Raw genomic sequence first — 13,654 nt, 5'->3', positions numbered from 1 at the left:
TAAGGTTGTTTTGGCAGAGTGCTTGTTCCAGAGATTAGAGGTCTAGAGTCGCAAGAGTCTTCACGCTTGAACAAGGTTCTGTCCCTCTCCACTTTCAGGTCCATACTCACTTATTTCCTTCACATTGAAGCCTTCCCTGGCTGCCCTATTTAAAATTCCCATGACCCTCCTAGTGTCTATCTCATACACTGTGCATCTTACTTATTTTATCTTGCTTCTCATAGATCCTGAGCTCGACGTCCGCTGGGACACAGTAGCAGGTCCATAAATATTTGCTAAGCTAATTAACAGCACAAAGAAGGTTCTGCAGAGGAGGCTGTCACAGCAGGGCCCCACCTGGCCTCGAAGAACAGACCCTGCCGCCCCAGGCCAAGGATCAAAGCTGTTCCCAGGTCCGCCCATGGTCTGCAGGTCGACTGTCTGATCTTGGTCCAGTCTGATCATCTCTCAGCTTCACGCACAGCCCAGAGCTTTCAGACCCTTTGCCATCACTACCTGAAGGAGCTAGGACAGCATGGGTCCCCTCCCCCAACTCCCCGGCGCCGCCGCAGTGGTGCCCGCTCCACGCATGCTCGGCTGCGTGGGGACGCGCAACGTGCGGAGGAAGAAGGGCATCGTGCGCAGGCGCAGGGCCGTCCCGGATCGAGGTGGGAGGTACGTCGGGTGCGCGTGCTTTCTCTGGGTTCCGCCCAGTTCTCCCAGCCCAGGGCGGGTGCGCACGCGTACAGCGAGCGGAAGGGCGAGCAGGCGCGCGCACGAGGCCGGACGGGCGGCGGAAGCTGAGGCGTCCGCCCGTGGGGGAGGGGAAGCGGCGAGTGCGCGCGCAGCGGGGACGCGGGCGGTGTGGGGGGGCGGCCGAGACGGGCGCGCGCGCGAGGCTTCCCCTCGCTCGGCGGCGGCAGCTTCTTTGTTTCGTGAAGAGAGGCGAGACTCCCAATCTGCCCCTGGCCCCGCGCGGAGGGTTGGGGGCGGTGCCGGGAAGGCGACGGCGCCAGCAGCTCCTGGTAAGGAACGCGGGCTGAAAGTGCAGCGCGGCGCGGGGCTTGGGAGGACGGTTTGAATGGAGCCGGGGCGCCGAGGGAGGAGGGGGCCGCCGGCGCCGGGAGCGGGGCTGGGGTACGGCGGCGCCCGAGGGTCAAGAAGCCGGCCCAGCAGTCGCGCGCGCGGGGAAGGCCACAGTGTAGCGAGGCCGCGGCGGCTACAGTATCCGCGGGCCAGTGGGGTGGGGGGGCCCGGGCCGCGTGGAGGCCGCGCGTCCCCCGCGCGCGTTCTCGGCGGGGTCTCCGGACAAAGCTCGCCCCCCCTCGGCGATCCAGGGTCCCGGTCCCTCATTCGAGAGCTCTTTGGCCACTGCTCCAACAATGGCCAGGCGTCGGGGCTTTTCTGGCTACGTTGTAACGGGTCCGACCCGAATGCTGCATTTTTGGCAAGGCTGCGGTCGGGGCACGGTAGCAGACACCTCAAATGTGTACACCGTCTCCTGGACACAAACATTAGGAGCCCGCGTGGGTCTCCACAACTAAAATTTTATTAAAAATTGTATCGTTCCAGATTTTCAAGGAAAGATAAATTACTCCCCAGTCCTTTGCAGGCAGTTACTTAAAAATGTTGGCCCAAAGTGAGGGTCGATTCACGGCAAATGGGGGAGGACAGAGGGAGGAGACTGTCTGCTGTTGAAAGCATTGTTTTTCTTTTGCGTCCTTTTCCCTCCCTCACAATTGATTTTCCAGATTAACGCTTTTATTTTAAACCTGGTACTTTTAGGCAAATGTTATGTGCTGGTGCGGAGACACCACTCTTTATTTTTAATTTTTTTTTTTCCAGTGACTCCTTAGGGAAAGTAGACAGGGAATGAGAGGAAGAGCCACTTCCCAGGAATTTGAAACAAGTTTTCCGTCTCAGTTGACAGACTGGATTGGAGTTTGACTTCTGGCGCTGTTGGTCACTTAGCTATGTGAGCTTAGGCAAGTGGCTGAATCTCTCAGAGCCTCTTTGCAGAAGGAGTATAATCTCAGAAATGGAGTTGGTGAAAGTCTGTTTCAGGGTTCCTGGCAAGTGGAACGCATTGTTGTTTTTGACTGGTCTGATCTCTCATTGTTCAACAAATACTCAAATCCTAAGAGAGTCACATGTTTGGAGGTTGGCTCCCTGAGGAGCCTCTTCAGTCTTATAGGGGACAGGCCATAAATAAGGGAACAAACTCTCTGGCCTGCCAGTCATCACAATCTGCACTATGAAAGGGCTACAGTGGATGTGCAGGGGAGACATTGGGGACCTTTATTCAAAATTAGGGAGGATGCCCAGGCTTATCTTTTTTTTTTTTTTTTAATTATTTATTTTTTAGTTGTAATTGCACACAATACCTCTATTTATATGTGGTGCTGAGGATCGAACCCAGGACCTTGCACATGCTAGCCGAGTGCTCTACCACTGAGCCACAACCCCAGCCCCCCAGGCTTATCTTTTGACTTTCCCAGATCCCTTTGGACCAGTTACTGTTCCCCTCTCCTTATTCCCCATCTCTATGGTTCGTTCTTATGTAGCTGCCATTCCCAGTGCCATCAGAACATGGCCTATGTCTTCCTGGTTTGCTGCAGTGTACCCCGGATCTGGCACATAGTATTCCTAAGCAAACATATTTTGAACAAGGAAGGTCTTTGGGAGGATCACCTGAGTATCTGTAAAGCACTTGGCACAAAATTAATAAGCAATAAATGTTAGTTGCTGTGTGTGTATGTGTTGCTGGGTATTGATCCTAGGACCTCTCTCATACTAGGAGAGGCTCCCATGCAGCCACTACATTCCCAGTCCTGTTGATGTTTTGGAAGTTTCTAGGCCTTTGTTTTCCATCCCCCTAAGTGAAGTGTGGGGTGATTGTTTCTATGGGATGGTGGTGAGAAATCAGACCTCTTTGATTCAATGCAGTTCTCTTAAGTCCTAGCTCTACCTCTCGAAAGGCACTTACCAGTAAGTCCACTTGTGAAACAGGTATGCCCAGGATGCCACCTCAGATGGTGGTTGTTAGAGTTGAATGAGATGATCTGGAAGTCTGGCAGCACCTGGCATATAGTGAGTACTCCCACTTTTAGAGGGAGTATTGTTTATTTTATTTATTATGTTATAAACCTATCTTTTTCTTTTGGTTCTGGGGATCAGAGCCAGGCCCTCATGCATCCTAAGTCATGTGCTCTACATGTGGGCTACATTCTCAGCCTAATAGATCAATTATTTATTTTACATTCTAGTTCTAGAGCTGGGTTTTTTTTTTTGGGGGGGGGGTACTGGGGATTGAACTCAGGGGCACTAAACAGCTAAGACACATCCCCAGTCCTATTTTGTATTTTATTAAAGATAGGGTCTCACAGAGTTTCTTAGTGTCTCGCCATTGCTGAGATTGGCTTTGAACTCCCAGTCCTCCTGCCTCAGCCTCCTGAGCCAACTAGAACATTAAAAAAAATTTTTTTTTAGTTGTAGGTGGATACAATATCTTTATTTTATTTATTTATAAGTGGTACTGAGGCTAGAACCCAGTGCCTCACATGTATTAGGTGAATGCTTTACCACTGAGCTACAACCCTAGCCCCCACTAGAGCATTTTTTATAAGTTCTTTTTAGAAATACTTGTCAGTAGAGTATATTTTGACATATTATACACACATAGAATATAAGTTATTCTAATTAGGATCCTATACTTGTGGTTGTACATAATGTGAAGTTTCACTTGCCGTGCAGTCCTGTATGAACATGGGAAAGTTATGTTGGATAGTTTTACTGTCTTTCCTTGTCTTTCCTATTCCCATCCCCCTTCCCTTCATTCCCCTTTGTCTAATCCAATGAACTTCTATTCTTCCCTCTCCCTAAATCAACTATTTAAAAAACTAATCCCCCCACCCCATAATTTAGAGTTCTCTTATATCCCAGAACACCCAGGCTTGATGTGCTGTAGACTATATATACACACACGTAACATTTAAAAAAAAAAAAAAACTTTCTTTAAAATCATTGCATACTTGATTAGGAAAATAATAGGTGTTCCTCTGTGTGCTATCTAAAATCATTATGTACTCAGCCCTTTTCCCCACTTTACTAGAGATTGAACCCAGGGTACTTTTCCACTGAACTACATCTCCATGCCTTTTTATTTTTAATCTTGAGACAGGGTCTTGCTAAATTGCTGAGACTGGCCTCAAATTTGAGATCCTCTTGCCTCTACTTCCTGAGCAGCTATGATTACAAATGTGTCTACCACCACAACTGCCTAGGCACCCAGCCCTTTAGGAGACACTGATTTTGCAGGTTTTGATCAGGGGAGGTGATATCATTAAAACTGTGGTGTAGGATAGTGTAGTTGTCCCAAATTTTTTCTGTCCTTGAAAAGCACCCAACATATATGCATATTTATTTACAGATTATTTGCATATTTTTGCCACTCCTCATTGCCACTCCTTGTGGATCCTAAAAACATTGGGAGGTGACTTTAGACACATTCACTCCATGTCTTAGCCTTTTGTTGAATCTGGTAGACCAGGATGGGACTAGGTATTTTGGTGAATGTCTGCTGAAACCATTCTACCAGTGAAGACCAAAGTCCAGGGGCATTTTTTTCTCTAGGGGCTTTCAAGTCAATCAGTTGGGTTTTACTCCTGTTTCTTCAAATGACAGTCTCTGGCACATAGTAAGTCCTCAGATGTGCCAACTGTTGTTGGCCTGGTCACTGGGGCTACCATGGCACAGATGAACCATTCAAATTGAAAGATAGAACACATCATGACTGGCGCCCCCTGGAGTAGTGCAAGAAGTGACCCAGCCACTCATTCCTTAGTCATGTAGTGAACAAATGTGCATTGAGTGCCTCTACCAGGCACTGCTGGAGATTCAGTGGGGAACAGGCAGACAAGGGATCTGTTCTGGTATGTTTACATCTAGGTCTTTATTTGCAAAGGGGGACAGTAATAGTACCCAACTTGTGGGATTATTGCAGGGACTGAACCACAAAATTACAACTGTCAAGTGCTTATAACAGTGCCTGCACCACTGAGCTACATCCCCAGCTCTTTAAAAATATATATATTTTATTTAGAGACAGGGTCTTGCTGAGCAAGAGTTGCTTAGGGCCTTGCTAAGTTGCTGAGGCTGGCTTTGAACTGGGGATTCTCTTGCTTCAATCTCCTGAGATACTGAGACTACTGGCATGTACCAGCATGCCTGGCCAAGCTCTGGGTTTGATCTCAGGCACCACAAAAACAAAATAAAGGGCTGGGATTGTGGCTTAGTAGCAGAATGCTTTCCTTGCACATGTGAGGCACTGGGTTTGATCCTCAGCACCACATAAAATGAATGAATAAAATAAAGATATTGTGACCATGTATAAATAAAAAAATAATAAAAAATAAAAACAGTTGGTGGCTATTATCATTTATTAGGATTTCTACATCATTCTGGTAGAATGAGATAGGTAATATATTCTTGCTCTGTTGTAATGGTTCTGATCTGTATATTTTCAAGGTTGTTGCCAATAAATCAACTCCAGTTTGTCCTGAAGTTTTTTAAATTATGCTTTGTAATCTTATTATAGGCTTTGGAAAGAAAGGGATATGTTTGGTGGTATGGCTTTTTTTTTTTAAATATTTTTTTTAGTCATCAATGGATCTTTATTTTAATTATTTATATGTGGTGCTGAGAATGGAACCCAGTGCCTCACACATGCCAGGCAAGTACTCTGCCACTGAGCTATACAACCCCAGCTCATGATGGTATGGCTTTTTAAGGATATTGAACGATTGGGCATTGTGGCTCATGCCTGTAGTCCTGGAGACTTGGGAGGCTGAAGGTGCATAAGTTTGCAGCCAGCCTCAGCAATTTAGCGAGAACATGTCTCAAAATTAAAAAAAAAAAAAAAAAGTAAATGTTAGTTTTTCATTTTGTATATTTTTTCTTATAACCTGTGTGTAGTGTTGGTACACTTGAGAGACTTGAAATTTCTAAATAATCAGAATAAAAGGAATGTACAAAACCTACAAAAGGAAAATAACATTGGCCTGGAATATTGGGAGTGAATGAAAGAGAACATAATCAGAATCAAGGCTGAGACCAAATTGAGCTGCAGTTGCTGTCAGTCGAGTATTAGGATCAGTAATTTCCTGGGATTACCTCTTTGTGTGTGTGTGGTGCTGGGGATTGAACCAAGGGCCTTGTGTATCCTAGGCAAGCACTCTACCAACTGAGCTATATCCTCATCCCTGGGGTTACCTCAGCATGCTGCTGATACTAACCATCAGGACCTGGATTGGACAGGCATGTGAACTCCATCCTCCACTTTTCTTCCACTCCTCTTCTGGTATGGGAAAGGATCTTGAGGGAGAAGCCTAGGTGTAGCTGGGTTTGTTGGGAGATTGCATCCACAGGGCAGAGCAGAGGAAGGGGATGCACCCTTTTCCCTCAGGGAAGGGTTTTTTTTTTTTTTTAACGAAAACAGGTAGATGTTAGGAGAAATAAGCTAGCCCTGGCCCCTTCCTGTCTTTTGATCCCCAGACTGGTTTCTAGGGCTTCATTTTGAGACTTAGTTACTGTGCTTAAGGGGAATATTTTCAGTTTTTATAGGGAACATTTGTCCTTAGGAACAGCATGGGTTTTGCTCCTTTTGCATTCATTAGTTGTGTGTGTGATAAAGGAGAATGGGACCATTTCTTAATGATGGCTCTTTGGGGTTTTAAGATCTCCTTTGCCAGCTGGTCATGCCCTGCTGGCTCAGGAAGCAGGTGGCCAAATGACAGTTGTTGTCTCACTTATGACAGTGGGAGACTTGGGGGTGGAGCATCTGATGTGCACCACCCTGGCTTGCCCTGAAAGTCCCAGTACAGTGGGCTGGTGGATGATCTCATTGTGAGCTGGGAGTTGAATCTGAGTTCAGGAAGGCTGCGTGCTGTGCTCATCGCAGCCTAGACCTCAGAGCGCCCTGCAGCCCTGCCTGCCTCCCAGAACATCCTCTGGACACTCTGGCCCGTTGAGTGCTACCTTTATTTGTACTTCTCTCCCTTTCAGTCCTGCAGGGCTTTCTTCCTTGTCCCTTTTGATTCTCAGTCAGAATTACTCAGGCCTCTATTCCTTCCATAGTTTCAGTAAAAGGCCACCTTCTGTCACCAGTCCTGATCAAGAGGATAGAGTTAGGCCTGAATCTAGCCTACACTCTAGGGCTTGATCATTTATTTTAATTTTAATTTATTTTTTAGTTGTAGTTGGACACAACATCTCTATCTATCTATCTATCTATCTATCTATCTATCTATCTATCTATTTGTGGTACTAAGGATTGAACCCAGCGCCTCATGTGTGCGAGGCAAGCAAGGCATGCACTGTGCCGCTGAGCCACAACACCAGCCTTGCTTGGTCATTTTTAAAAATTTGTGGACTTATTTTGAGATGGGGTCCTACTATGTTGCCCATGCTGGTCTTTATATTTCAAACTCCTATACTCAAGTGGTCCTGCCTCAGCCTCCCTAGAAGCTGGAACTATAGGGCTAGCTGAAGCCCTGCTGCTCACCTTTGTTATTCTTTTTATTTTTTTAGTTGTAGATGGACATAGTTTGTTCGTTCGTTCCTTCCTTCCTTCCTTCCTTCCTTCCGCTGAGGTTCGAACCCAGTGCCTTATACATGCAAGGCAAGCACTCTATCACTGAGCCCCAGCTCCTCTTTATTTATTTTTATGTGGCGCTGAGGATTGAACCCAGTGCCTCATGCGTGCAAGACAGGTGCTCTACCACTGAGCCACAACCCTAGCCCTCCTCTCTTATTTTTGATTCCTCGTTCACATTCATTCCCTCAGCTTATCCAGAGAAATGGCTTTTTGTTGTTGTTGTTGTGTTTTCCTTACAGGGGATTGAACCAGGGCCTCATGCATGTTAGGCAAGTACACTACTACTGGGCTACATCCCCAGCCCCCTAACCCTTTTATTTACTTATTTATTTATTTTAGAGAGAGAGAGAGAGAGAATTTTAATATTTATTTTTTAGTTTTCGGCAGACACAACATCTTTGTTTGTATGTGGTGCTGAGGATCGAACCCAGGCCGCACGCATGCCAGGCGAGTGCGCTACCGCTTGAGCCACATCCCCAGCACCACCCTTTTATTTTTTATTTAATATATATGTGTGTGTGTGTGTACACATATGTAGTTGATGGACACAATACCTTTACTTTGTTTATTTTTATGTGGTGCTGGGGATCGAACCCAGTGCCTCATGCATGCTAGGCAAGCTCTCTACTACTGAGTCACAACCAAGGCCCTTATTTTTTATATTGAGGTAGGGTCTTGCAAAGTTGCTTAGGCTGGCCTTGAAGGTTTTTTTTTTGTTTTGTTTTTTAATGTTTCTTTATTTTTTATTTTTTTTAGTTTTTGGCGGACACAACATGTTTATTTGTATGTGGTGCTGAGGATCGAACCCAGGCTGCACGCACGCCAGGCGAGTGCGCTACCACTTGAGCCACATCCCCAGCCCTGGCCTTGAAGTTTTGGTCCTTCTGCCTTAGCCTCCTAAGTAGTTGTGATGATTAGACCCTGTCACTCCTCTGCCCAGAATATTCTAGTGGCTTCCCATTGCTACTGCATACAACTAGTATAAACTCCTCTTTCCTCACTGTGGCCCTTAAGACCTGTGATCTGCCCCCACCTGCTACCAAGACTCTCTTGCCCATTGTGATATAACCTGAAATACATTGGATCTTTGTGGCCCCCATATGAGTGATAGGAAGTTTTTTCTTATTTACATAGAACCCCTTTTTGGTTACTTCTGAGTTCATGCCAATGAGGTGATTTAGGGTGTAGTCCCTGGCTAACTCAGGCTGGGGCTGGTCACCAGAAAGTAATTAGAGAGAGGGCACATACAAAGAGGCCCTGGCATCATGTACCACCTCCCCTGTGCCTGGCCCTCTTCTATCTGGTTGTCACAGAGTTACAATTTTGATAATAAACTGGTAATAGTGAAGTGCCTTCCTTTGTTCCAGATAATTTTTCCATTATCTGGAACAAGGAAGGCACTTTAATAATTCACCAAATTATTGAAGGTGAGGAGAGGGTTGCAGGGTTAGAGGAGAGGGAAGCCAGACATGTGATTGGCATCTGAAGTGGTGGACTCTCTTGTGGGATTGAACCCTTAGCTTTTGGATCTAACTCTGACTCTAGGTAGAGTCAATTAAAGTGTAAGGCCTGGGGCTGGGGATGTGGCTTAAGTGGTAATGCACTTGCCTGGCATGCACGGGGCGCTGGGTTTGATCCTCAGCACCACATAAAAATAAAATAATGATGTTATGTCCACCGAAATCTGAAAAATAAATATTAAAAAATTCTCTCTCTCAAAAAATATTAATATTAAAAAAAAATAAAGTGTAAGGCCTGCTATTCATAGAGTTGGAGAATTGCTTGTTGTGGAAACCTCCCCCTCCCCCTACAGAACTTAGGAGTGTTCTTTGTTGAGAGAAAAAACTCTGGTTTTATTGGAGTTGGCATTAGAAGTGTTATGTGAGAATATAGAGAAATGAAGTGTGTTCCCACCCTCTCCACTTCGGCCACTTTGACTGACTTGCTGTGCCTCAGAATGTGCACAGCAAAGTCCTACCCCAGGGCCTTTGCACTTGCTGGTCCCTCTTCCCATAGAGGCCACGTGGCCCCTCACCCATTTCACTGTAAATCTCTGTTTTGATGTCCCCCCATTACTTAGACTGCCCCTGGCCACCATGATTGAAAGATTGTCTCCCTTTTGTTATCACATTAACCTGATTATTTTTTTCACAACACTTTACCCCCTGTGTAACACTGTGTCATAGTTAATCTCTGTGCTTATCTCTGTCCTTTGGTTGTCCACTCCACCAGGCAGGAACTTTGTTCTCTGCTAGTCATCTGCTTGGCACATTTGGTGATCCATCATTATTTTGTTTTTATTTTTAAAATATTTTTTAGTTGTAATTGGACACAATACCTTTATTTATTTATATTTATGTGGTGCTGAGGATCAAACCCAGTACTTCACACATGCTAGGTGAGCGCTCTACCACTGAGCCACAACCCAGCCCTATTTTATTTTATTTTTTAAATATTTATTTTTTAGTTGTAGTTGGACATAACACCTTTATTTTATGTGGTGCTGAAGATCAAACCCAGGGCCTTGCATGTGCTAGGTGAGCTCTCTACTGCTGAGCTACAACCCCAGCCCCCTATTTTATTTTTTAAAATTTTTATCTACTTATTTATTTTTTTAGTTGTATATGGACTCATAAGTTGTGCCCTTATTTGGTTTTATGTGGTTTTAGGACTGAACCCAATGCCTCATACTTACAAGGCAAGTGTACTGAGCTACAACTCCAGCCCCCTATTTTATTTTTTAAAATATTTTTTAGTTGCCAATGGATTTTTTTTTTTACTATTTGTTTATTTATATGTGGTGTTGAGGATCAAACCCAAGGCCTCACACATGCCAGGCAGGCACTCTACCACTAAGCCACAACCCCAGTCCCCCCTATTTTATTTATTTATTTTTCTTTTAAAAAATACTTCTTAGTTGTCAACAGACCTTTATTTTATTTATTTATATACAGTGCTGAGAATTGAACCGAGTGCCCCACACATGCTATTCAGGTGCTGTACCACCGAGCCACAACCCCAGCCCCCCTATTTTATTTATTTTTTAATATTTATTTTTTGTTTTAGGTGAACACAATATCTTTGTTATTTTTATGTGGTGCTGGGAATTGAACCCAGTACCTCACACATGCTAGGTGAGCACTCTACCACTTGAGCCACTACCCAGCCCCCTGCTCTTATTTATTTATTTTAGTTATAGGTGGGCATAGTATCTTTATTTTATTTCATGTGGTGCTGAGAATCAAACCCAGTGCCTCATACATGCTAGGCGAGTGCTCTACTGCTGAGCCACAACCCTAGCCCCCCTATTTTATTTTTTAAAAAATATTTTTAAGTAGATGAACACAATACTTTTATTTATTTATTTGGGTACTGAGAATTGAACTTAGGGGCCCTTGACCACTGAGCCACATCCCAGTCCTATGTTGTATTTTATTTAGAAACAGGGTCCCAGAGTTGCTTAGCACCTTGGTTTTGCTGAGATTGGCTTTGAACTCACAATCCTCCTGCCTCATCCTCCTGAACTGTTGGGATTACAGGTGTGCACCACTGCCCACCTTATTTATTTATTTATTTATTTTAAAAATATTTTTTGTAGTTGTAGATGAAAAGAATGCCTTTATTTTATTTGTTTATTTTGTGTGGTGCTAAGGATCCAACCCAGTGCTTCACATATGCTAGGCAAGTGCTCACTGTGCCACAACCCCAAGCCAGATCCATTATTATTTGTGGGGAAGTTATCATTAGTAAATCCTCTGCTCCGGTGGCTGGGAGGACCCGGGTGATATTTAGTAGGCTGGATTCTGTGTCTCCCTGCCTTCTCTGGCCACTGTTCTGCCCTCACTTATTATGCTTGAGGTTCAATGTGCAGCAGCAAAGCAGACCTTGGGGGCATCTAGTGAGCTTGATTAACTCTAAGCCAGACAAAGAATAGGGGCCATCAGTGTTTTCCAGGGAGCATGGGGCAGGGCAGATTTATGAAACTGGCTGCGGTTACTTGATGTAAATTTGTGTTATGACTCTGTTATGGTCAAGTGAGTCTGAAACAGACCTATCCATTGGATAGATAGGGTAGCGTTTGTGTTCATGCATTTAGACCAATATCTCTCTGGTGGATTAGAGGGAACTCCCTGAGGACAGAGAATCATCCTTCTTGTCTTAGATCCTCTGGCTTGTTCTGAGGTGCGTTTATTAGTTTGTTGCACTGGGGATTGAACGAAGGGGCACTTTACCATGGAGCTACATCCCCATCCCTTTTTATTTTTCGTTTTGAGATAGGGTCTCACCACATTGCTGAGGCTGGCCTTGATTGAGATCTTCAGCCACAGAGTCTTTGGGAGTACCTCAGTCACCACACCCAGCTGAAGTGGTTTTTCAAGGGAATGAAAATAAAAAGAGTGAAGATCCAAGTGAATGAAATGATACATAATTCCCAGTGCTAAAATTAATACCTGGTAACAAGTTGGAATGTCTACTGTATAGGTAGTACAGAGAAGACATCATGAAGAGATCCTCTTGTTTGTCTCCCAAGTAACTGGGATTACAGGCATGTGTCTAGCCAGACATTTCTTTCTTAAATGATTGATTGGTTTTTGCAGGATTGGAAGTTTAATACTGGGGCGCTTTACTTGAATTACATTCCCTTCCCTTTTTTTTCTTTCTTTTCTTTTTTTTTTGGTACCAGGGTTTGAACACGGGGCATTCAACCACTGAGCCACATGCCCAGCCCTATTTTGCATTTCATTTAGAGACAGGGTCTCACTGAGTTGCTTATCGCCTCACAGTTGCTGAATCTGGCTTTGCACTCGCGATTCTCCTGTCTCAGCCTCCCAAGCCGCTGGTGTGTACCACGCGCCCAGCCAAACCCTGTTTGTATTTTATTTAGACAGGGTTCCACTGAGTTACTTAGTGCCTTGCTTTTTGCTGAGGCTGGCTTTGAACTCGTGATCCTCCTGCCTCCACCTTCCAAGTCACTCACATTACAGGTATGTGCCACTGTGCCTGGCTCCCTTCCCTTTTCTAAAATTATTTTTTATTTTGAGACAGGGTCTTGCTAAATTGCTGAGGCTGGCCTTCAGCCTGCACTCCTCCTAGCTCATCCTTCCTGTACAGGCATGTGCCATCACACTGGCCCAGAGTACTTTTACTTCCCATCACATGGCTTCTGACTGCCTACCAGGATTTCCAGGCTCTGTTTCCTTTTCTAGAGGCCCTAGGCTCACCTGACCTGAGGCCCACACACATCTGGATTGGCTCCCAGACAGACACATATGCTACTTGCCTCTTTTGTCTGTGTGTGTTTGTCCTTGCTTCTTTCACTTGTGAGGTGTGGCCTCCTGGTTTGTTTCAGTGCCCATGAAGGAACTTGTAGAGGGACTCCAGGGAGCCTAGGTAGCACCATACATGCTCCCTGCAAGTTCAAAGACCACAGTGATGATCTTAGAGATTCAAGCCCTTTGCTGAAAATACCACCTGCTTTGATTTAGAAAGGTCAGGGATGGGAAACAAAAGGGTAGGGATTGGGGCATTGTCACCCTCTGATCCTATCCCTCTTGTTATTCCTGGCTGAGCTTGCTCAGTCCCCTCCCTGGGTAGGCAGCTTACTGGAGCCCAGTGGCATCTAGTTCCACAGTGTCTTCTTTTTGGGTGGGTGGGATACCGGGGATTGAATTGAAGGGCATTTGCCTACTGAGCCGCATCCCCAGCCCTATTTTGTATTTTATTTAGACACAGTGTCTTACTGAGTTGCACAGAGCCTTGCTTTTGCTGAGGCTGGCTCATTGAACTTGCCATCCTCCTGCTTCAGCCTCCCAGCTGCTGGGATTACAGGGTGTGGCCACTGCACCTGGCCATGGTGTCTTATTGTATTTTCTGTTACTATAATTGAATACCGTAAACAGGGTAATATATGAAGACAAATTTATTTGGCTTACAGTTGGAAGTTGGGAAGTCCAAGGGCATGGTATTATATCATGGTAGAAAAGAGACAGCATGTGGGATGCATTCACTTTTATAGTGATC

General features: G+C 45.1%; 1 protein-coding gene across 5 annotated transcripts in view; it reads left to right on the top strand.

Annotated features, from left to right (window-relative positions):
• The first annotated feature begins 837 nt into the window (after nucleotides 1–837).
• Smarca4 (SWI/SNF related BAF chromatin remodeling complex subunit ATPase 4) overlaps nucleotides 838–13,654 on the top strand; it is a 91,164-nt gene continuing 78,347 nt past the window's right edge. For 3 of the 5 annotated variants that reach the window (XM_071602548.1, XM_071602550.1, XM_027955362.3), the window contains exon 1: nucleotides 838–1,004. The gene's annotated coding sequence lies outside the window, so the exon portion shown is untranslated. The remainder of the gene's footprint in view (nucleotides 1,005–13,654) is intronic. The other 2 variants (XM_071602560.1, XM_034637167.2) reach the window with 1 other exon arrangement.

This window comes from Marmota flaviventris, chromosome 1, assembly GCF_047511675.1.
Source record: "Marmota flaviventris isolate mMarFla1 chromosome 1, mMarFla1.hap1, whole genome shotgun sequence".
Lineage (NCBI taxonomy): Eukaryota > Metazoa > Chordata > Mammalia > Rodentia > Sciuridae > Marmota > Marmota flaviventris.
This window is presented reverse-complemented; position numbering and strand designations above follow the sequence as displayed.